The 23,930-nt window shown below is 45.0% G+C and overlaps 18 non-coding genes across 18 annotated transcripts; all 18 read right to left on the bottom strand.

Moving 5' to 3' along the window:
• Positions 1–226: 226 nt before the first annotated feature.
• trnav-aac (transfer RNA valine (anticodon AAC)) lies at positions 227–299 on the bottom strand. The gene has a single exon. It is a non-coding gene; the product is annotated as a tRNA-Val (tRNA).
• A 773-nt stretch (positions 300–1,072) lies between these two features.
• trnav-aac (transfer RNA valine (anticodon AAC)) lies at positions 1,073–1,145 on the bottom strand. Its single transcript has one exon. It is a non-coding gene; the product is annotated as a tRNA-Val (tRNA).
• Positions 1,146–4,335: 3,190 nt separating this feature from the next.
• Positions 4,336–4,408, bottom strand: trnav-uac (transfer RNA valine (anticodon UAC)). Its single transcript has one exon. It is a non-coding gene; the product is annotated as a tRNA-Val (tRNA).
• A 1,300-nt stretch (positions 4,409–5,708) lies between these two features.
• Positions 5,709–5,781, bottom strand: trnav-uac (transfer RNA valine (anticodon UAC)). Its single transcript has one exon. It is a non-coding gene; the product is annotated as a tRNA-Val (tRNA).
• Positions 5,782–6,328: 547 nt separating this feature from the next.
• trnav-cac (transfer RNA valine (anticodon CAC)) lies at positions 6,329–6,401 on the bottom strand. Its single transcript has one exon. It is a non-coding gene; the product is annotated as a tRNA-Val (tRNA).
• Positions 6,402–8,011: 1,610 nt separating this feature from the next.
• Positions 8,012–8,084, bottom strand: trnav-cac (transfer RNA valine (anticodon CAC)). The gene has a single exon. It is a non-coding gene; the product is annotated as a tRNA-Val (tRNA).
• A 474-nt stretch (positions 8,085–8,558) lies between these two features.
• trnav-uac (transfer RNA valine (anticodon UAC)) lies at positions 8,559–8,631 on the bottom strand. The gene has a single exon. It is a non-coding gene; the product is annotated as a tRNA-Val (tRNA).
• A 1,921-nt stretch (positions 8,632–10,552) lies between these two features.
• trnav-cac (transfer RNA valine (anticodon CAC)) lies at positions 10,553–10,625 on the bottom strand. Its single transcript has one exon. It is a non-coding gene; the product is annotated as a tRNA-Val (tRNA).
• A 473-nt stretch (positions 10,626–11,098) lies between these two features.
• trnav-uac (transfer RNA valine (anticodon UAC)) lies at positions 11,099–11,171 on the bottom strand. The gene has a single exon. It is a non-coding gene; the product is annotated as a tRNA-Val (tRNA).
• Positions 11,172–14,949: 3,778 nt separating this feature from the next.
• On the bottom strand, positions 14,950–15,022 carry trnav-uac (transfer RNA valine (anticodon UAC)). The gene has a single exon. It is a non-coding gene; the product is annotated as a tRNA-Val (tRNA).
• Positions 15,023–15,259: 237 nt separating this feature from the next.
• Positions 15,260–15,332, bottom strand: trnal-caa (transfer RNA leucine (anticodon CAA)). Its single transcript has one exon. It is a non-coding gene; the product is annotated as a tRNA-Leu (tRNA).
• A 1,635-nt stretch (positions 15,333–16,967) lies between these two features.
• Positions 16,968–17,040, bottom strand: trnav-uac (transfer RNA valine (anticodon UAC)). The gene has a single exon. It is a non-coding gene; the product is annotated as a tRNA-Val (tRNA).
• A 237-nt stretch (positions 17,041–17,277) lies between these two features.
• On the bottom strand, positions 17,278–17,350 carry trnal-caa (transfer RNA leucine (anticodon CAA)). Its single transcript has one exon. It is a non-coding gene; the product is annotated as a tRNA-Leu (tRNA).
• A 1,946-nt stretch (positions 17,351–19,296) lies between these two features.
• On the bottom strand, positions 19,297–19,369 carry trnav-uac (transfer RNA valine (anticodon UAC)). The gene has a single exon. It is a non-coding gene; the product is annotated as a tRNA-Val (tRNA).
• A 237-nt stretch (positions 19,370–19,606) lies between these two features.
• On the bottom strand, positions 19,607–19,679 carry trnal-caa (transfer RNA leucine (anticodon CAA)). The gene has a single exon. It is a non-coding gene; the product is annotated as a tRNA-Leu (tRNA).
• Positions 19,680–21,614: 1,935 nt separating this feature from the next.
• On the bottom strand, positions 21,615–21,687 carry trnav-uac (transfer RNA valine (anticodon UAC)). Its single transcript has one exon. It is a non-coding gene; the product is annotated as a tRNA-Val (tRNA).
• Positions 21,688–22,781: 1,094 nt separating this feature from the next.
• On the bottom strand, positions 22,782–22,854 carry trnav-uac (transfer RNA valine (anticodon UAC)). The gene has a single exon. It is a non-coding gene; the product is annotated as a tRNA-Val (tRNA).
• Positions 22,855–23,091: 237 nt separating this feature from the next.
• trnal-caa (transfer RNA leucine (anticodon CAA)) lies at positions 23,092–23,164 on the bottom strand. Its single transcript has one exon. It is a non-coding gene; the product is annotated as a tRNA-Leu (tRNA).
• Positions 23,165–23,930: the final 766 nt, after the last annotated feature.

Raw genomic sequence — 23,930 nt, 5'->3', positions numbered from 1 at the left:
AGCAAAACCCTAGAAAATTTTGTCAGCAGAAGCTCCCGCATGAACAGGTTTTCAGCGCAGGTTTAAACACTTAATAATATGACGCGGCTATCGGTTGAAGAGTTGGCGTGGTGCCAAGTAGACGCTGCTGAAGTTTCTGTTCCAGAAAGCCTTTTCCCGAATAGCTGCTTGATAGTAAAGCAGGAGAATTTAAACATTAACTTTGTTGATCTCAAAACAGTATTGCTGTTTCCGCCCGGTTTCGAACCGGGGACCTTTCGCGTGTTAGGCGAACGTGATAACCACTACACTACGGAAACCATGTCGATTGAGCAAAACCCTAGAAAATTTTGCCAGCAGAAGCTCCCGCATGAACAGGTTTTCAGCGCAGGTTTAAACACTTAATAATATGACGCGGCTATCGGTTGAAGAGGTGGCGTGGTGCCAAGTAGACGCTGCTGAAGTTTCTGTTCCAGATAGCCTTTTCCCGAATAGCTGCTTGATAGTAAAGCAGGAGAATTTAAACATTAACTTTGATGATCTCAAAACAGTTTTGATGTTTCCACCCAGTTTCGAACCGGTGACCTTTCGCGTGTGAGGCTAACGTGATAACCACTACACTACGGAAACACATACACAAGAATCTAGCAACCCATCAGAATCCTGTCATCAACCGTCCAGTCGAGTTCACACCATTTAATGGAACCAGGGTCAGAGTGGTCAGGTGTGAATGTAAGTGGTTATATCATACATATTTGAAACATATTATCCTAAACATCCATTCGCCCATCTGCTACAGCGGGGAACAATGCTAACACGCTAGGCCTCAATTGTAAAGTCGTAACGACAGCGGCCAAAGCCCGCCACGACATGCCAATGGCCTACGAACCGTCCATTGCATGCTAGACGATCCAGGATGAGACGGTTACCCCAGAAGTCCATGCTGGAGAGGTGCACGTAGAAGACTCAGTAACGCTAGGAAAATCAGGAAAGGAGGTTGACACCAAGACACTTCTCACAACGAGAGTTCGAGTTTAACTTTCATACAGTCTATGCTCTCAACTGCGAGCGCTAAATACAAATACTTTCACCATGTTTCCGCCCGGTCTCGAACCGGGGACCTTTCGCGTGTTAGGCGAACGTGATAACCACTACACTACGGAAACCATGTCGATTGAGCAAAACCCTAGAAAATTTTGTCAGCAGAAGCTCCCGCATGAACAGGTTTTCAGCGCAGGTTTAAACACTTAATAATATGACGAGGCTATCAGTTGAAGAGGTGGCGTGGTGCCAAGTAGACGCTGCTGAAGGCTCTGTTCCAGATAGACTCATCACGAATAGCTGCTTGATAGTAAAGCAGGAGAATTTAAACATTAACTTTGTTGATCTCAAAACAGTATTGCTGTTTCCGCCCGGTTTCGTACCTGGGACCTTTCAAGTGTTAGGCGAACGTGATAACCACTACACTACGGAAACCATGTAGATTGAATAAAACCCTAGAAAATGTTGTCAGCAGAAGCTCCCGCATGAACAGGTTTTCAGAGCAGGTTTAAACACTTAATAATATGATGCGGCTATCGGTTGAAGAGTTGGCGTGGTGCCAAGTAGACGCTGCTGAAGTTTCTGTTCCAGATAGCCTTTTCCCGAATAGCTGCTTGATGGTAAAGCAGGAGAATTTAAACATTAACTTTGTATATCTCAAAACGATGAAACTCTTTCTGCCCGGTTTCAAACCGGAGACCTTTCGCGTGTTAGGCGAACGTGATAATCACTACACAACGGAAACCTATTAGCTTGAGCATAACCCTAGAAAATTTTGTCAGCAGAAGCTCCCACATGACCAGGTTTTCAGCGCAGGTTTAAACACTTAATAATATGACGAGGCTATCGGTTGAAGAGGTGGCGTGGTGCCAAGTAGACGCTGCTGAAGGCTCTGTTCCAGATAGACTCATCACGAATAGCTGCTTGATGGTAAAGCAGGAGAATTTAAACATTAACTTTGTTGATCTCAAAACAGTTTAGATGTTTCTGCCCGGTTTCGAACCAGGGACCTTTCGCGTGTGAGGCGAACGTGATAACCACTACACTACGAATACACATACACCTAGTATCTGGCAACCCATAAGAATCCCGTCATCAACCGTCCAGTCTAGTTCACAACATTTAATGGAACCAGGGTCAGAGTGGTCAGGTGTGAATGTAAGTGGTTATATCATACATATTTGAAACATATTATCCTAAACATCCATTCGCCCATCTGCTACCGCGGGGAACAATGCTAGCACGCTAGGCCTCAATTGTAAAGTCGTAACGACAGCGGCCAAAGCCCGCCACGACATGCTAATGGACTACGAACCGTCCATTGCACGCTAGACGATCCAGGATGAGACGGTTACCCCAGAAGTCCATGCTGGAGATGTGCACGTAGAAGACTCAGTAACGCTAGGCAAAACAGGAAAGGAGGTTGACACCAAGACACTCCTAAGAACTTCTCACAACCAGAGTTAGAGTTTAACTTTCACACAGTCTATGCTATCAACTGCGAGCACTAAACACAAATACTTTCACCATGTTTCCGCCCGGTCTCGAACCGGGGACCTTTCGCGTGTAAGGCGAACGTGATAACCACTAAACTACGGAAACCTGTGAGAATGAAAAAAAAACTAGAAAATTTTGTGATCAGAAGCACCCGCATGAACAGGTTTTCCGCGTTGGTTTAAATACTTAATAATATGACGAGGCTTGTAAAGTCGTAACGACAGCGGCCAAAGCCCACCACGACATACCAATGGCCTACGAACCGTCCATTGCATGCTAGACGATCCAGGATGAGACGGTTACCCCAGAAGTCCATGCTGGAGAGGTGCACGTAGAAGGCTCAGTAACGCTAGGAAAATCAGGAAAGGAGGTTGACACCCAGACACTTCTCACAACTAGAGTTCGAGTTTAACTTTCATACAGTCTATGCTCTCAACTGCGAGCGCTAAATACAAATACTTTCACCATGTTTCCGCCCGGTCTCGAACCGGGGACCTATCGCGTGTTAGGCGAACGTGATAACCACTACACTACGGAAACCATGTCGATTGAGCAAAACCCTAGAAAATTTTGCCAGCAGAAGCTCCCGCATGAACAGGTTTTCAGCGCAGGTTTAAACACTTAATAATATGACGCGGCTATCGGTTGAAGAGGTGGCGTGGTGCCAAGTAGACGCTGCTGAAGTTTCTGTTCCAGATAGCCTTTTCCCGAATAGCTGCTTGATAGTAAAGCAGGAGAATTTAAACATTAACTTTGTTGATCTCAAAACAGTTTTGATGTTTCCGCCCCGTTTCGAACCGGGGACCATTCGCGTGTGAGGCGACCGTGATAACCACTACACTACGAAAACACATACACTGTGTATCTGGCGACCCATCAGAATCCCGTCATCAACCGTCCAGTCTAGTTCACAACATTTAATGGAACCAGGGTCAGAGTGGTCAGGTGTGAATGTAAGTGGTTATATCATACATATTTGAAACATATTATCCTAAACATCCATTTGCCCATCTGCTACCGCGGGGAACAATGCAAGCACACTAGGCCTCAATTGTAAAGTCGTAACGACAGCGGCCAAAGCCCGCCACGACATGCTAATGGACTACGAACCGTCCATTGCACGCTAGACGATCCAGGATGAGACGGTTACTCCAGAAGTCCATGCTGGAGAGGTGCACGTAGAAGACTCAGTAACGCTAGGCAAAAAAGGAAAGGAGGTTGACACCAAGACACTCCTAAGAACTTCTCACAACTAGAGTTAGAGTTTAACTTTCACACAGTCTATGCTATCAACTGCGAGCACTAAATACAAATACTTTCACCATGTTTCCGCCCAGTCTCGAACCGGGGATCTTTCCCGTGTTAGGCGAACGTGATAACCACTACACTACGGAAACCATGTAGAATGAGCAAAACCCTAGAAAATTTTGTCAGCAGAAGCTCCCGCATGAACAGGTTTTCAGCGCAGGTTTAAACACTTAATAATATGACGCGGCTATCGGTTGAAGAGTTGGCGTGGTGCCAAGTAGACGCTGCTGAAGTTTCTGTTCCAGATAGCCTTTTCCCGAATAGCTGCTTGATAGTAAAGCAGGAGAATTTAAATATTAACTTTGTATATCTCAAAACGATGAAACTGTTTCTGCCCGGTTTCGAACCGGGGACCTATCGCGTGTTAGGCGACTCAGTAACGCTAGGCAAAAAAGGAAAGGAGGTTGACACCAAGACACTCCTAAGAACTTCTCACAACTAGAGTTAGAGTTTAACTTTCATACAGTCTATGCTCTCAACTGCGAGCACTAAATACAAATACTTCCACCATGTTTCCGCCCGGTCTCGAACCGGGGACCTATCGCGTGTAAGGCGAACGTGATAACCACTACACTACGGAAACCTTTTTGAATGAAAACAAACCTAGAAAATATTGTGATCAGAAGCACCCGCATGAACAGGTTTTCCGTGTTGGTTTAAATACTTAATAATATGACGAGGCTATCGGTTCAAGAGGTGGCGTGGTGCCAAGTAGACGCTGCTGATGGTTCTGTTCAAGATAAACTCTTCACGAATAGCTACTTGATAGTAAAGCAGGAGAATTTAAACTTTAACTTTGTATACCTCAAAACAATAATGCTGTTTCCGCCCGGTTTCGAATCGGGGACCTTTCGCGTGTGAGGCTAACGTGATAACCACTACACTACGGAAACACATACACAAGAATCTGGCAACCCATCAGAATCCTGTCATCAACCGTCCAGTCGAGTTCACACCATTTAATGGAACCAGGGTCAGAGTGGTCAGGTGTGAATGTAAGTGGTTATATCATACATATTTGCAACATATTATCCTAAACATCCATTCGCCCATCTGCTACAGCGGGGAACAATGCTAACACGCTAGGCCTCAATTGTAAAGTCGTAACGACAGCGGCCAAAGCCCGCCACGACATGCCAATGGCCTACGAACCGTCCATTGCATGCTAGACGATCCAGGATGAGACGGTTACCCCAGAAGTCCATGCTGGAGAGGTGCACGTAGAAGACTCAGTAACGCTAGGAAACTCAGGAAAGGAGGTTGACACCAAGACACTTCTCACAACGAGAGTTAGAGTTTAACCTATCGCATGTTAGGCGAACGTGATAATCACTACACAACGGAAACCTATTAGCTTGAGCATAACCCTAGAAAATTTTGTCAGCAGAAGCTCCCACATGAACAGGTTTTCAGCGCAGGTTTAAACACTTAATAATATGACGCGGCTATCGGTTGAAGAGTTGGCGTGGTGCCAAGTAGACGCTGCTGAAGTTTCTGTTCCAGATAGACTCATCACGAATAGCTGCTTGATAGTAAAGCAGGAGAATTTAAATATTAACTTTGTATATCTCAAAACGATGAAACTGTTTCTGCCCGGTTTCGAACCGGGGACCTATCGCGTGTTAGGCGAACGTGATAATCACTACACAACGGAAACCTATTAGCTTGAGCATAACCCTAGAAAATGTTGTCAGCAGAAGCTCCCGCATGAACAGGTTTTCAGCGCAGGTTTAAACACTTAATAATAAGACGAGGCTGTCGGTTGAAGAGGTGGCGTGGTGCCAAGTAGTCACTGCTGAAGGTCCTGTTCCAGACAGACTTTTCCCGAATAGCTGCTTGATAGCAAAGCAGGAGAATTTCAACATTAAATTTGTAATTAATGCTGTTTCCGCCCGGTCTTGAACCGGGGACCTTTCGCGTGTAAGGCGAACGTGATAACCACTACACTACGGAAACCTGTGCGAAAGAAAAAAAAACTAGAAAATATTGTCATCAGAAGCACCCGCATGAACAGGTTTTCCGCGTTGGTTTAAATACTTAATAATATGACGAGGCTATCGGTTGAAGAGGGGGCGTGGTGCCAAGTAGACGCTGCTGAAGTTTCTGTTCCAGATAGACTTTTCCCGAATAGCTGCTTGATAGTAAAGCAGGAGAATTTAAACATTAACTTTGTATATCTCAAAACAATGAAACTGTTTCTACCCGGTTTCAAACCGGAGACCTTTCGCGTGTTAGGCGAACGTGATAATCACTACACAACGGAAACCTGTTAGCTTGAGCATAACCCTAGAAAATTTTGTCAGCAGAAGCTCCCACATGAACAGGTTTTCAGCGCAGGTTTAAACACTTAATAATATGACGAGGCTATCGGTTGAAGAGGTGGCGTGGTGCCAAGTAGACGCTGCTGAAGGCTCTGTTCCAGATAGACTCATCACGAATAGCTGCTTGATAGTAAAGCAGGAGAATTTAAACATTAACTTTGTTGATCTCAAAACAGTTTTGATGTTTCCGCCCGGTTTCGAACCGGGGACCTTTCGCGTGTGAGGCGAACGTGATAACCACTACACTACAAAAACACATACACAAGAATCTGGCAACCCATCAGAATCCCGTCATCAACCGTCCAGTCTAGTTCACAACATTTAATGGAACCAGGGTCAGAGTGGTCAGGTGTGAATGTAAGTGGTTATATCATACATATTTGCAACATATTATCCTAAACATCCATTCGCCCATCTGCTACAGCGGGGAACAATGCTAACACGCTAGGCCTCAATTGTAAAGTCGTAACGACAGCGGCCAAAGCCCGCCACGACATGCCAATGGCCTACGAACCGTCCATTGCATGCTAGACGATCCAGGATGAGACGGTTACCCCAGAAGTCCATGCTGGAGAGGTGCACGTAGAAGACTCAGTAACGCTAGGAAACTCAGGAAAGGAGGTTGACACCAAGACACTTCTCACAACGAGAGTTAGAGTTTAACCTATCGCATGTTAGGCGAACGTGATAATCACTACACAACGGAAACCTATTAGCTTGAGCATAACCCTAGAAAATTTTGTCAGCAGAAGCTCCCACATGAACAGGTTTTCAGCGCAGGTTTAAACACTTAATAATATGACGCGGCTATCGGTTGAAGAGTTGGCGTGGTGCCAAGTAGACGCTGCTGAAGTTTCTGTTCCAGATAGCCTTTTCCCGAATAGCTGCTTGATAGTAAAGCAGGAGAATTTAAACATTAACTTTGTATATCTCAAAACGATGAAACTGTTTCTGCCTGGTTTCGAACCGGGGACCTATCGCGTGTTAGACGAACGTGATAATCACTACACAACGGAAACCTATTAGCTTGAGCATAACCCTAGAAAATCTTGTCAGCAGAAGCTCCCGCATGAACAGGTTTTCAGCGCAGGTTTAAACACTTAATAATATGACGAGGCTATCGGTTGAAGAGGTGGCGTGGTGCCAAGTAGTCACTGCTGAAGGTCCTGTTCCAGACAGACTTTTCCCGAATAGCTGCTTGATAGCAAAGCAGGAGAATTTAAACATTAAATTTGTAATTAATGCTTTTTCCGCCCGGTCTTGAACCGGGGACCTTTCGCGTGTAAGGCGAACGTGATAACCACTACACTACGGAAACCTGTGCGACAGAAAAAAAAACTAGAAAATATTGTCATCAGAAGCACCCGCATGAACAGGTTTTCCGCGTTGGTTTAAATACTTAATAATATGACGAGGCTATCGGTTGAAGAGGGGGCGTGGTGCCAAGTAGACGCTGCTGAAGTTTCTGTTCCAGATAGACTTTTCCCGAATAGCTGCTTGATAGTAAAGCAGGAGAATTTAAACATTAACTTTGTATATCTCAAAACAATGAAACTGTTTCTGCCCGGTTTCAAACCGGAGACCTTTCGCGTGTTAGGCGAACGTGATAATCACTACACAACGGAAACCTGTTAGCTTGAGCATAACCCTAGAAAATTTTGTCAGCAGAAGCTCCCACATGAACAGGTTTTCAGCGCAGGTCTAAACACTTAATAATATGACGAGGCTATCGGTTGAAGAGGTGGCGTGGTGCCAAGTAGACGCTGCTGAAGGCACTGTTCCAGATAGACTCATCACGAATAGCTGCTTGATAGTAAAGCAGTAGAATTTAAACATTAACTTTGTTGATCTCAAAACAGTTTTGATGTTTCCGCCCGGTTTCGAACCGGGGACCTTTCGCGTGTGAGGCGAACGTGATAACCACTACACTACAAAAACACATACACACAGTATCTGGCAACCCATCAGAATCCCGTCATCAACCGTCCAGTCTAGTTCACAACATTTAATGGAACCAGGGTCAGAGTGGTCAGGTGTGAATGTAAGTGGTTATATCATACATATTTGAAACATATTATCCTAAACATCCATTCGCCCATCTGCTACCGCGGGGAACAATGCTAGCACGCTAGGCCTCAATTGTAAAGTCGTAACGACAGCGGCCAAAGCCCGCCACGACATGCTAATGGACTACGAACCGTCCATTGCACGCTAGACGATCCAGGATGAGACGGTTACCCCAGAAGTCCATGCTGGAGAGGTGCACGTAGAAGACTCAGTAACGCTAGGCAAAACAGGAAAGGAGGTTGACACCAAGACACTCCTAAGAACTTCTCACAACTAGAGTTAGAGTTTAACTTTCATACAGTCTATGCTCTCAACTGCGAGCACTAAATACAAATACTATCACCATGTTTCCGCCCGGTCTCGAACCGGGGACCTATCGCGTGTAAGGCGAACGTGATAACCACTACACTACGGAAACCATTGAGAATGAAAACAAACCTAGAAAATATTGTGATCAGAAGCACCCGCATGAACAGGTTTTCCGTGTTGGTTTAAATACTTAATAATATGACGAGGCTATCGGTTCAAGAGGTGGCGTGGTGCCAAGTAGACGCTGCTGATGGTTCTGTTCAAGATAAACTTTTCACGAATAGCTACTTGATAGTAAAGCAGGAGAATTTAAACTTTAACTTTGTATACCTCAAAACAATAATGCTGTTTCCGCCCGGTTTCGAATCGGGGACCTTTCGCGTGTGAGGCTAACGTGATAACCACTACACTACGGAAACACATACACAAGAATCTGGCAACCCATCAGAATCCTGTCATCAACCGTCCAGTCGAGTTCACACCATTTAATGGAACCAGGGTCAGAGTGGTCAGGTGTGAATGTAAGTGGTTATATCATACATATTTGCAACATATTATCCTAAACATCCATTCGCCCATCTGCTACAGCGGGGAACAATGCTAACACGCTAGGCCTCAATTGTAAAGTCGTAACGACAGCGGCCAAAGCCCGCCACGACATGCCAATGGCCTACGAACCGTCCATTGCATGCTAGACGATCCAGGATGAGACGGTTACCCCAGAAGTCCATGCTGGAGAGGTGCACGTAGAAGACTCAGTAACGCTAGGAAACTCAGGAAAGGAGGTTGACACCAAGACACTTCTCACAACGAGAGTTAGAGTTTAACCTATCGCATGTTAGGCGAACGTGATAATCACTACACAACGGAAACCTATTAGCTTGAGCATAACCCTAGAAAATTTTGTCAGCAGAAGCTCCCACATGAACAGGTTTTCAGCGCAGGTTTAAACACTTAATAATATGACGCGGCTATCGGTTGAAGAGTTGGCGTGGTGCCAAGTAGACGCTGCTGAAGTTTCTGTTCCAGATAGCCTTTTCCCGAATAGCTGCTTGATAGTAAAGCAGGAGAATTTAAACCTTAACTTTGTATATCTCAAAACGATGAAACTGTTTCTGCCCGGTTTCGAACCGGGGACCTATCGCGTGTTAGGCGAACGTGATAATCACTACACAACGGAAACCTATTAGCTTGAGCATAACCCTAGAAAATGTTGTCAGCAGAAGCTCCCGCATGAACAGGTTTTCAGCGCAGGTTTAAACACTTAATAATAAGACGAGGCTGTCGGTTGAAGAGGTGGCGTGGTGCCAAGTAGTCACTGCTGAAGGTCCTGTTCCAGACGGACTTTTCCCGAATAGCTGCTTGATAGCAAAGCAGGAGAATTTCAACATTAAATTTGTAATTAATGCTGTTTCCGCCCGGTCTTGAACCGGGGACCTTTTGCATGTCTGGCGAACGTGATAACCACTACACTACAGAAATCTGTGAGAATGAAAAAAAAAACTGGTAAATATTGTCATCAGAAGCACCCGCATGAACAGGTTTTCCGCGTTGGTTTAAATACTTAATAATATGACGAGGCTATCGGTTGAAGAGGGGGCGTGGTGCCAAGTAGACGCTGCTGAAGTTTCTGTTCCAGATAGACTTTTCCCGAATGGCTGCTTGATAGTAAAGCAGGAGAATTTAAACATTAACTTTGTATATCTCAAAACAATGAAACTGTTTCTGCCCGGTTTCAAACCGGAGACCTTTCGCGTGTTAGGCGAACGTGATAATCACTACACAACGGAAACCTGTTAGCTTGAGCATAACCCTAGAAAATTTTGTCAGCAGAAGCTCCCACATGAACAGGTTTTCAGCGCAGGTTTAAACACTTAATAATATGACGAGGCTATCGGTTGAAGAGGTGGCGTGGTGCCAAGTAGACGCTGCTGAAGGCTCTGTTCCAGATAGACTCATCACGAATAGCTGCTTGATAGTAAAGCAGTAGAATTTAAACATTAACTTTGTTGATCTCAAAACAGTTTTGATGTTTCCGCCCGGTTTCGAACCGGGGACCTTTCGCGTGTGAGGCGAACGTGATAACCACTACACTACAAAAACACATACACAAGAATCTGGCAACCCATCAGAATCCCGTCATCAACCGTCCAGTCTAGTTCACAACATTTAATGGAACCAGGGTCAGAGTGGTCAGGTGTGAATGTAAGTGGTTATATCATACATATTTGAAACATATTATCCTAAACATCCATTCGCCCATCTGCTACCGCGGGGAACAATGCTAGCACGCTAGGCCTCAATTGTAAAGTCGTAACGACAGCGGCCAAAGCCCGCCACGACATGCTAATGGACTACGAACCGTCCATTGCACGCTAGACGATCCAGGATGAGACGGTTACCCCAGAAGTCCATGCTGGAGAGGTGCACGTAGAAGACTCAGTAACGCTAGGCAAAACAGGAAAGGAGGTTGACACCAAGACACTCCTAAGAACTTCTCACAACTAGAGTTAGAGTTTAACTTTCATACAGTCTATGCTCTCAACTGCGAGCACTAAATACATATACTATCACCATGTTTCCGCCCGGTCTCGAACCGGGGACCTATCGCGTGTAAGGCGAACGTGATAACCACTACACTACGGAAACCTTTGAGAATGAAAACAAACCTAGAAAATATTGTGATCAGAAGCACCCGCATGAACAGGTTTTCCGTGTTGGTTTAAATACTTAATAATATGACGAGGCTATCGGTTCAAGAGGTGGCGTGGTGCCAAGTAGACGCTGCTGATGGTTCTGTTCAAGATAAACTCTTCACGAATAGCTACTTGATAGTAAAGCAGGAGAATTTAAACTTTAACTTTGTATACCTCAAAACAATAATGCTGTTTCCGCCCGGTTTCGAATCGGGGACCTTTCGCGTGGGAGGCTAACGTGATAACCACTAAACTACGGAAACACATAGACAAGAATCTGGCAACCCATCAGAATCCTGTCATCAACCGTCCAGTCGAGTTCACACCATTTAATGGAACCTGGGTCAGAGTGGTCAGGTGTGAATGTAAGTGGTTATATCATACATATTTGAAACATATTATCCTAAACATCCATTCGCCCATCTGCTACAGCGGGGAACAATGCTAACACGCTAGGCCTCAATTGTAAAGTCGTAACGACAGCGGCCAAAGCCCGCCACGACATGCCAATGGCCTACGAACCGTCCATTGCATGCTAGACGATCCAGGATGAGACGGTTACCCAAGAAGTCCATGCTGGAGAGGTGCACGTAGAAAACTCAGTAACGCTAGGAAAATCAGGAAAGGAGGTTGACACCAAGACACTTCTCACAACGAGAGTTCGAGTTTAACTTTCATACAGTCTATGCTCTCAACTGCGAGCGCTAATTACAATTACTTTCATCATGTTTCCGCCCTGTCTCGAACCGGGGACCTTTCGCGTGTTAGGCGAACGTGATAACCACTACACTACGGAAACCATGTCGATTGATCAAAACCCTAGAAAATGTTGTCAGCAGAAGCTCCCGCATGAACAGGTTTTCAGCGCAGGTTTAAACACTTAATAATATGACGAGGCTATCGGTTGAAGAGGTGGCGTGGTGCCAAGTAGTCACTGCTGAAGGCTCTGTTCCAGATAGACTCATCACGAATAGCTGCTTGATAGTAAAGCAGGAGAATTTAAACATTAACTTTGTTGATCTCAAAACAGTTTTGATGTTTCCTCCCGGTTTCGAACCTGGGACCTTTCTCATGTGAGGCGAACGTGATAACCACTACACTACGAATACACATACACCTAGTATTTGGCAACCCATCAGAATCCCGTCATCAACCGTCCAGTCTAGTTCACAACATTTAATGGAACCAGGGTCAGAGTGGTCAGGTGTGAATGTAAGTGGTTATATCTTACATATTTGAAACATATTATCCTAAACATCCATTCGCCCATCTGCTACCGCGGGGAACAATGCTAGTACGCTAGGCCTCAATTGTAAAGTCGTAACGACAGCGGCCAAAGCCCGCCACGACATGCTAATGGACTACGAACCGTCCATTGCACGCTAGACGATCCAGGATGAGACGGTTACCCCAGAATTCCATGCTGGAGAGGTGCACGTAGAAGACTCAGTAACGCTAGGCAAAACAGGAAAGGAGGTTGACACCAAGACACTCCTAAGAACTTCTCACAACTAGAGTTAGAGTTTAACTTTCATACAGTCTATGCTCTCAACTGCGAGCACTAAATACAAATACTTTCACCATGTTTCCGCCCAGTCTCGAACCGGGGACCTATCGCGTGTAAGGCGAACGTGATAACCACTACACTACGGAAACCTTTGAGAATGAAAACAAACCTAGAAAATATTGTGATCAGAAGCACCCGCATGAACAGGTTTTCCGCGTTGGTTTAAATACTTAATAATATGACGAGGCTTGTAAAGTCGTAACGACAGCGGCCAAAGCCCACCACGACATACCAATGGCCTACGAACCGTCCATTGCATGCTAGACGATCCAGGATGAGACAGTTACCCCAGAAGTCCATGCTGGAGAGGTGCACGTAGAAGACTCAGTAACGCTAGGAAAATCAGGAAAGGAGGTTGACACCCAGACACTACTCACAACTAGAGTTCGAGTTTAACTTTCATACAGTCTATGCTCTCAACTGCGAGCGCTAAATACAAATACTTTCACCATATTTCCGCCCGGTCTCGAACCGGGGACCTATCGCGTGTTAGGCGAACGTGATAACCACTACACTACGGAAACCATGTCGATTGAGCAAAACCCTAGAAAATTTTGCCAGCAGAAGCTCCCGCAAGAACAGGTTTTCAGCGCAGGTTTAAACACTTAATAATATGACGCGGCTATCGGTTGAAGAGGTGGCGTGGTGCCAAGTAGACGCTGCTGAAGTTTCTGTTCCAGATAGCCTTTTCCCGAATAGCTGCTTGATAGTAAAGCAGGAGAATTTAAACATTAACTTTGTTGATCTCAAAACAGTTTTGATGTTTCCGCCCGGTTTCGAACCGGGGACTTTTCGCGTGTGAGGCGACCGTGATAACCACTACACTACGAAAACACATACACGGCGTATCTGGCGACCCATCAGAATCCCGTCATCAACCGTCCAGTCTAGTTCACAACATTTAATGGAACCAGGGTCAGAGTGGTCAGGTGTGAATGTAAGTGGTTATATCATACATATTTGAAACATATTATCCTAAACATCCATTTGCCCATCTGCTACCGCGGGGAACAATGCAAGCACGCTAGGCCTCAATTGTAAAGTCGTAATTCAGCGGCCAAAGCCCGCCACGACATGCTAATGGACTACGAACCGTCCATTGCACGCTAGACGATCCAGGATGAGACGGTTACTCCAGAAGTCCATGCTGGAGAGGTGCACGTAGAAGACTCAGTAACGCTAGGCAAAACAGGAAAGGAGGTTGACACCAAGACACTCCTAAGAACTTCTCACAACTAGAGTTAGAGTTTAACTTTCACACAGTCTATGCTATCAACTGCGAGCACTAAATACAAATACTGTCACCATGTTTCCGCCCAGTCTCGAACCGGGGACCTTTCGCGTGTTAGGCGAACGTGATAATCACTACACAACGGAAACCATGTTGAAGGAGCATAACCCTAGAAAATTTTGTCAGCAGAAGCTCCCGCATGAACAGGTTTTCAGCGCAGGTTTAAACACTTAATAATATGACGAGGCTATCGGTTGAAGAGGTGGCGTGGTGCCAAGTAGTCACTGCTGAAGGTCCTGTTCCAGACAGGCTCATCACGAATAGCTGCTTGATAGTAAAGCAGGAGAATTTAAACATTAACTTTGTTGATCTCAAAACAGCTTTGACGTTTCCGCCCGGTTTCGAACCTGGGACCTTTCGCGTGTGAGGCGAACGTGATAACCACTACACTACGAAAACACATATACGGAGTATCTGGCAACCCATCAGAATCCCGTCATCAACCGTCCAGTCTAGTTCACAACATTTAATGGAACCAGAGTCAGAGTGGTCAGGTGTGAATGTAAGTGGTTATATCATACATATTTGTAACATATTATCCTAAACATCCTTTCGCCCATCTGCTACCGCGGGGAACAATGCTAGCAAGCTAGGCCTCAATTGTAAAGTCGTAAAGACAGCGGCCAAAGCCCGCCACGACATGCTAATGGACTACGAACCGTCCATTGCACGCTAGAAGATCCAGGATGAGACGGTTACCCCAGAAGTCCATGCTGGAGAGGTGCACGTAGAAGACTCAGTAACGCTAGGCAAAACAGGAAAGGAGGTTGACACCAAGACACTCCTAAGAACTTCTCACAACTAGAGTTAGAGTTTAACTTTCATACAGTCTATGCTCTCAACTGCGAGCACTAAATATAAATACTTTCACCATGTTTCCACCCGGTCTCGAACCGGGGACCTTTCGCGTGTAAGGCGAACGTGATAACCACTACACTACGGAAACCTATGAGAATGAAAAAAAACCTAGAAAATATTGTGATCAGAAGCACCCACATGAACAGGTTTTCCGCGTTGGTTTAAATACTTAATAATATGACGAGGCTATAGGTTCAAGAGGTGGCGTGGTGCCAAGTAGACGCTGCTGATGGTTCTGTTCAAGACAAACTCTTCACGAATAGCTACTTGATAGTAAAGCAGGAGAATTTAAACATTAACTTTGTATACCTCAAAACAATAATGCTGTTTCCGCCCGGTATCAAACCGGGGACCGTTCGCATTTGAGGCGAACGTGATAACCACTACACTACGGAAACACATACACGGAAAATCTGTACGTAGAAGACTCACTAACGCTAGGAAAATCAGGAAAGGAGGTTGACACCCAGACACTTCTCACAACGAGAGTTCGAGTTTAACTTTCATACAGTCTATGCTCTCAAATGCGAGCGCTAAATACAAATACTTTCACCTTGTTTCCGCCCGGTTTCGAACCGGGGACCTTTCGCGTGTTAGGCGAACGAGATAACCACTACACTACGGAAACCATGTAGATTGATCAAAACCCTAGAAAATTTTGTCAGCAGAAGCTCCCGCATGAACAGGTTTTCAGCGCAGGTTTAAACACTTAATAATATGACGCGGCTATCGGTTGAAGAGTTGGCGTGGTGCCAAGTAGACGCTGCTGAAGTTTCTGTTCCAGATAGCCTTTTCCCGAATAGCTGCTTGATAGTAAAGCAGGAGAATTTAAACATTAACTTTGTATATCTCAAAACGATAAAACTGTTTCTGCCCGGTTTCGAACCGGGGACCTATCGCGTGTTAGGCGAACGTGATAATCACTACACAACGGAAACCTATTAGCTTGAGCATAACCCTAGAAAATTTTGTCAGCAGAAGCTCCCGCATGAACAGGTTTTCAGCGCAGGTTTAAACACTTATTAATATGACGAGGCTATCAGTTGAAGAGGTGGCGTGGTGCCAAGTAGACGCTGCTGAAGGCTCTGTTCCAGATAGACTCATCACGAATAGCTGCTTGATAGTAAAGCAGGAGAATTTAAACATTAACTTTGTTGATCTCAAAACAATGAAACTGTTTCTGCCCGGTTTCAAACTGGAGACCTTTCGCGTGTTAGGCGAACGTGATAATCACTACACAACTTGAAACCTGTTAGCTTTAGCATAACCCTAGAAAATTTTGTCAGCAGAAGTTCCCACATGAACAGGTTTTCAGCGCAGGTTTAAACACTTAATAATATGACGAGGCTATCGGTTGAAGAGGTGGCGTGGTGCCAAGTAGACGCTGCTGAAGGCTCTGTTCCAGATAGACTCATCACGAATAGCTGCTTGATAGTAAAGCAGGAGAATTTAAACATTAACTTTGTTGATCTCAAAACAGTTTTGATGTTTCCGCCCGGTTTCAAACCGTGGACCTTTCGCGTGTGAGGCGAACGTGATAACCACTACACTACGAAAACACATACACAGAGTATCTGGCGACCCATCAGAATCCCGTCATCAACCGTCCAGTCTAGTTCACAACATTTAATGGAACCAGGGTCAGAGTGGTCAGGTGTGAATGTAAGTGGTTATATCATACATATTTGAAACATATTATCCTAAACATCCATTTGCCCATCTGCTACCGCGGGGAACAATGCAAGCACGCTAGGCCTCAATTGTAAAGTCGTAACGACAGCGGCCAAAGCCCGCCACGACATGCTAATGGACTACGAACCGTCCATTGCACGCTAGAAGATCCAGGATGAGACGGTTACCCCAGAAGTCCATGCTGGAGAGGTGCACGTAGAAGACTCAGTAACGCTAGGCAAAACAGGAAAGGAGGTTGACACCAAGACACTCCTAAGAACTTCTCACAACTAGAGTTAGAGTTTAACTTTCATACAGTCTATGCTCTCAACTGCGAGCACTAAATACAAATACTTTCACCATGTTTCCACCCGGTCTCGAACCGGGGACCTTTCGCGTGTAAGGCGAACGTGATAACCACTACACTACGGAAACCTATGAGAATGATAAAAAACCTAGAAAATATTGTGATCAGAAGCACCCACATGAACAGGTTTTCCGCGTTGGTTTAAATACTTAATAATATGACGAGGCTATAGGTTCAAGAGGTGGCGTGGTGCCAAGTAGACGCTGCTGATGGTTCTGTTCAAGACAAACTCTTCACGAATAGCTACTTGATAGTAAAGCAGGAGAATTTAAACATTAACTTTGTATACCTCAAAACAATAATGCTGTTTCCGCCCGGTTTCAAACCGGGGACCGTTCGCATTTGAGGCGAACGTGATAACCACTACACTACGGAAACACATACACGGAAAATCTGTACGTAGAAGACTCACTAACGCTAGGAAAATCAGGAAAGGAGGTTGACACCCAGACACTTCTCACAACGAGAGTTCGAGTTTAACTTTCATACAGTCTATGCTCTCAAATGCGAGCGCTAAATACAAATACTTTCACCTTGTTTCCGCCCGGTCTCGAACAGGGGACCTATCGCGTGTTAGGCGAACGTGATAACCACTACACTAGGGAAACCATGTCGATTGAGCAAAACCCTAGAAATTTTTTGTCAGCAGAAGCTCCCGCATGAACAGGTTTTCAGCGCAGGTTTAAACACTTAATAATATGACGAGGCTATCAGTTGAACAGGTGGCGTGGTGCCAAGTAGACGCTGCTGATGGCTCTGTTCCAGATAGACTCATCACGAATAGCTGCTTGATAGTAAAGCAGGAGAATTTAAACATTAACTTTGTTGATCTCAAAACAGTATTGCTGTTTCCGCCCGGTTTCGAACCGGGGACCTTTCGCGTGTTAGGCGAACGAGATAACCACTACACTACGGAAACCATGTAGATTGATCAAAACCCTAGAAAATTTTGTCAGCAGAAGCTCCCGCATGAACAGGTTTTCAGCGCAGGTTTAAACACTTAATAATATGACGCGGCTATCGGTTGAAGAGTTGGCGTGGTGCCAAGTAGACGCTGCTGAAGTTTCTGTTCCAGATAGCCTTTTCCCGAATAGCTGCTTGATAGTAAAGCAGGAGAATTTAAACATTAACTTTGTATATCTCAAAACGATAAAACTGTTTCTGCCCGGTTTCGAACCGGGGACCTATCGCGTGTTAGGCGAACGTGATAATCACTACACAACGGAAACCTATTAGCTTGAGCATAACCCTAGAAAATTTTGTCAGCAGAAGCTCCCGCATGAACAGGTTTTCAGCGCAGGTTTAAAGACTTATTAATATGACGAGGCTATCAGTTGAAGAGGTGGCGTGGTGCCAAGTAGACGCTGCTGAAGGCTCTGTTCCAGATAGACTCATCACGAATAGCTGCTTGATAGTAAAGCAGGAGAATTTAAACATTAACTTTGTTGATCTCAAAACAATGAAACTGTTTCTGCCCGGTTTCAAACTGGAGACCTTTCGCGTGTTAGGCGAACGTGATAATCACTACACAACTTGAAACCTGTTAGCTTTAGCATAACCCTAGAAAATTTTGTCAGCAGAAGTTCCCACATGAACAGGTTTTCAGCGCAGGTTTAAACACTTAATAATATGACGAGGCTATCGGTTGAAGAGGTGGCGTGGTGCCAAGTAGACGCTGCTGAAGGCTCTGTTCCAGATAGACTCATCACGAATAGCTGCTTGATAGTAAAGCAGGAGAATTTAAACATTAACTTTGTTGATCTCAAAACAGTTTTGATGTTTCCGCCCGGTTTCAAACCGTGGACCTTTCGCGTGTGAGGCGAACGTGATAACCACTACACTACGAAAACACATACACAGAGTATCTGGCGACCCATCAGAATCCCGTCATCAACCGTCCAGTCTAGTTCACAACATTTAATGGAACCAGGGTCAGAGTGGTCAGGTGTGAATGTAAGTGGTTATATCATACATATTTGAAACATATTATCCTAAACATCCATTTGCCCATCTGCTACCGCGGGGAACAATGCAAGCACGCTAGGCCTCAATTGTAAAGTCGTAACGACAGCGGCCAAAGCCCGCCACGACATGCTAATGGACTACGAACCGTCCATTGCACGCTAGAAGATCCAGGATGAGACGGTTACCCCAGAAGTCCATGCTGGAGAGGTGCACGTAGAAGACTCAGTAACGCTAGGCAAAACAGGAAAGGAGGTTGACACCAAGACACTCCTAAGAACTTCTCACAACTAGAGTTAGAGTTTAACTTTCATACAGTCTATGCTCTCAACTGCGAGCACTAAATACAAATACTTTCACCATGTTTCCACCCGGTCTCGAACCGGGGACCTTTCGCGTGTAAGGCGAACGTGATAACCACTACACTACGGAAACCTATGAGAATGATAAAAAACCTAGAAAATATTGTGATCAGAAGCACCCACATGAACAGGTTTTCCGCGTTGGTTTAAATACTTAATAATATGACGAGGCTATAGGTTCAAGAGGTGGCGTGGTGCCAAGTAGACGCTGCTGATGGTTCTGTTCAAGACAAACTCTTCACGAATAGCTACTTGATAGTAAAGCAGGAGAATTTAAACATTAACTTTGTATACCTCAAAACAATAATGCTGTTTCCGCCCGGTTTCAAACCGGGGACCGTTCGCATTTGAGGCGAACGTGATAACCACTACACTACGGAAACACATACACGGAAAATCTGTACGTAGAAGACTCACTAACGCTAGGAAAATCAGGAAAGGAGGTTGACACCCAGACACTTCTCACAACGAGAGTTCGAGTTTAACTTTCATACAGTCTATGCTCTCAAATGCGAGCGCTAAATACAAATACTTTCACCTTGTTTCCGCCCGGTCTCGAACAGGGGACCTATCGCGTGTTAGGCGAACGTGATAACCACTACACTAGGGAAACCATGTCGATTGAGCAAAACCCTAGAAATTTTTTGTCAGCAGAAGCTCCCGCATGAACAGGTTTTCAGCGCAGGTTTAAACACTTAATAATATGACGAGGCTATCAGTTGAACAGGTGGCGTGGTGCCAAGTAGACGCTGCTGATGGCTCTGTTCCAGATAGACTCATCACGAATAGCTGCTTGATAGTAAAGCAGGAGAATTTAAACATTAACTTTGTTGATCTCAAAACGATAAAACTGTTTCTGCCCGGTTTCAAACTGGAGACCTTTCGCGTGTTAGGCGAACGTGATAATCACTACACAACTTGAAACCTGTTAGCTTTAGCATAACCCTAGAAAATTTTGTCAGCAGAAGTTCCCACATGAACAGGTTTTCAGCGCAGGTTTAAACACTTAATAATATGACGAGGCTATCGGTTGAAGAGGTGGCGTGGTGCCAAGTAGACGCTGCTGAAGGCTCTGTTCCAGATAGACTCATCACGAATAGCTGCTTGATAGTAAAGCAGGAGAATTTAAACATTAACTTTGTTGATCTCAAAACAGTTTTGATGTTTCCGCCCGGTTTCAAACCGTGGACCTTTCGCGTGTGAGGCGAACGTGATAACCACTACACTACGAAAACACATACACAGAGTATCTGGCGACCCATCAGAATCCCGTCATCAACCGTCCAGTCTAGTTCACAACATTTAATGGAACCAGGGTCAGAGTGGTCAGGTGTGAATGTAAGTGGTTATATCATACATATTTGAAACATATTATCCTAAACATCCATTTGCCCATCTGCTACCGCGGGGAACAATGCAAGCACGCTAGGCCTCAATTGTAAAGTCGTAACGACAGCGGCCAAAGCCCGCCACGACATGCTAATGGACTACGAACCGTCCATTGCACGCTAGACGATCCAGGATGAGACGGTTACTCCAGAAGTCCATGCTGGAGAGGTGCACGTAGAAGACTCAGTAACGCTAGGCAAAACAGGAAAGGAGGTTGACACCAAGACACTCCTAAGAACTTCTCACAACTAGAGTTAGAGTTTAACTTTCACACAGTCTATGCTATCAACTGCGAGCACTAAATACAAATACTTTCACCATGTTTCCGCCCAGTCTCGAACCGCGGACCTTTCGCGTGTTAGGCGAACGTGATAACCACTACACTACGGAAACTATGTATAATGAACAAAACCCTAGAAAATTTTGTCAGCAGAAGCTCCCGCATGAACAGGTTTTCAGCGCAGGTTTAAACACTTAATAATATGACGCGGCTATCGGTTGAAGAGTTGGCGTGGTGCCAAGTAGACGCTGCTGAAGTTTCTGGTCCAGATAGCCTTTTCCCGAATAGCTGCTTGATAGTAAAGCAGGAGAATTTAAACATTAACTTTGTATGTCTCAAAACGATGAAACTGTTTCTGCCCGGTTTCGAACCGGGGACCTAACGCGTGTTAGGCGAACGTGATAATCACTACACAACAGAAACCTATTAGCTTGAGCATAACCCTAGAAAATGTTGTCAGCAGAAGCTCCCGCATGAACAGGTTTTCAGCACAGGTTTAAACACTTAATAATAAGACGAGGCTGTCGGTTGAAGAGGTGGCGTGGTGCCAAGTAGTCACTGCTGAAGGTCCTGTTCCAGACAGACTTTTCCCGAATAGCTGCTTGATAGCAAAGCAGGAGAATTTCAACATTAAATTTGTAATTAATGCTGTTTCCGCCCGGTCTTGAACCGGGGACCTTTCGCGTGTAAGGCGAACGTGATAACCACTACACTACGGAAACCTGTACGAAAGACAAAAAAACTAGAAAATATTGTCATCAGAAGCACCCGCATGAACAGGTTTTCCGCGTTGGTTTAAATACTTAATAATATGACGAGGCTATCGGTTGAAGAGGGGGCGTGGTGCCAAGTAGACGCTGCTGAAGTTTCTGTTCCAGATAGACTTTTCCCGAATAGCTGCTTGATAGTAAAGCAGGAGAATTTAAACATTAACTTTGTATATCTCAAAACAATGAAACTGTTTCTGCCCGGTTTCAAACCGGAGACCTTTCGCGTGTTAGGCGAACGTGATAATCACTACACAACGGAAACCTGTTAGCTTGAGCATAACCCTAGAAAATTTTGTCAGCAGAAGCTCCCGCATGAACAGGTTTTCAGCGCAGGTTTAAACACTTAATAATATGCCGAGGCTATCGGTTGAAGAGGTGGCGTGGTGCCAAGTAGTCACTGCTGAAGGTCCTGTTCCAGACAGGCTCATCACGAATAGCTGCTTGATAGTAAAGCAGGAGAATTTAAACATTAACTTTGTTGATCTCAAAACAGCTTTGACGTTTCCGCCCGGTTTCGAACCTGGGACCTTTCGCGTGTGAGGCGAACGTGATAACCACTACACTACGAAAACACATATACGGAGTATCTGGCAACCCATCAGAATCCCGTCATCAACCGTCCAGTCTAGTTCACAACATTTAATGGAACCAGAGTCAGAGTGGTCAGGTGTGAATGTAAGTGGTTATATCATACATATTTGTAACATATTATCCTAAACATCCTTTCGCCCATCTGCTACCGCGGGGAACAATGCTAGCAAGCTAGGCCTCAATTGTAAAGTCGTAAAGACAGCGGCCAAAGCCCGCCACGACATGCTAATGGACTACGAACCGTCCATTGCACGCTAGAAGATCCAGGATGAGACGGTTACCCCAGAAGTCCATGCTGGAGAGGTGCACGTAGAAGACTCAGTAACGCTAGGCAAAACAGGAAAGGAGGTTGACACCAAGACACTCCTAAGAACTTCTCACAACTAGAGTTAGAGTTTAACTTTCATACAGTCTATGCTCTCAACTGCGAGCACTAAATACAAATACTTTCACCATGTTTCCACCCGGTCTCGAACCGGGGACCTTTCGCGTGTAAGGCGAACGTGATAACCACTACACTACGGAAACCTATGAGAATGAAAAAAAACCTAGAAAATATTGTGATCAGAAGCACCCACATGAACAGGTTTTCCGCGTTGGTTTAAATACTTAATAATATGACGAGGCTATAGGTTCAAGAGGTGGCGTGGTGCCAAGTAGACGCTGCTGATGGTTCTGTTCAAGACAAACTCTTCACGAATAGCTACTTGATAGTAAAGCAGGAGAATTTAAACATTAACTTTGTATACCTCAAAACAATAATGCTGTTTCCGCCCGGTTTCAAACCGGGGACCGTTCGCATTTGAGGCGAACGTGATAACCACTACACTACGGAAACACATACACGGAAAATCTGTACGTAGAAGACTCACTAACGCTAGGAAAATCAGGAAAGGCGGTTGACACCCAGACACTTCTCACAACGAGAGTTCGAGTTTAACTTTCATACAGTCTATGCTCTCAAATGCGAGCGCTAAATACAAATACTTTCACCTTGTTTCCGCCCGGTCTCGAACAGGGGACCTATCGCGTGTTAGGCGAACGTGATAACCACTACACTAGGGAAACCATGTCGATTGAGCAAAACCCTAGAAATTTTTTGTCAGCAGAAGCTCCCGCATGAACAGGTTTTCAGCGCAGGTTTAAACACTTAATAATATGACGAGGCTATCAGTTGAACAGGTGGCGTGGTGCCAAGTAGACGCTGCTGATGGCTCTGTTCCAGATAGACTCATCACGAATAGCTGCTTGATAGTAAAGCAGGAGAATTTAAACATTAACTTTGTTGATCTCAAAACAGTATTGCTGTTTCCGCCCGGTTTCGAACCGGGGACCTTTCGCGTGTTAGGCGAACGAGATAACCACTACACTACGGAAACCATGTAGATTGATCAAAACCCTAGAAAATTTTGTCAGCAGAAGCTCCCGCATGAACAGGTTTTCAGCGCAGGTTTAAACACTTAATAATATGACGCGGCTATCGGTTGAAGAGTTGGCGTGGTGCCAAGTAGACGCTGCTGAAGTTTCTGTTCCAGATAGCCTTTTCCCGAATAGCTGCTTGATAGTAAAGCAGGAGAATTTAAACATTAACTTTGTATATCTCA

Source organism: Gadus chalcogrammus, chromosome 5, assembly GCF_026213295.1.
Source record: "Gadus chalcogrammus isolate NIFS_2021 chromosome 5, NIFS_Gcha_1.0, whole genome shotgun sequence".
In the NCBI taxonomy this organism is placed as follows: domain Eukaryota; kingdom Metazoa; phylum Chordata; class Actinopteri; order Gadiformes; family Gadidae; genus Gadus; species Gadus chalcogrammus.
This window is presented reverse-complemented; position numbering and strand designations above follow the sequence as displayed.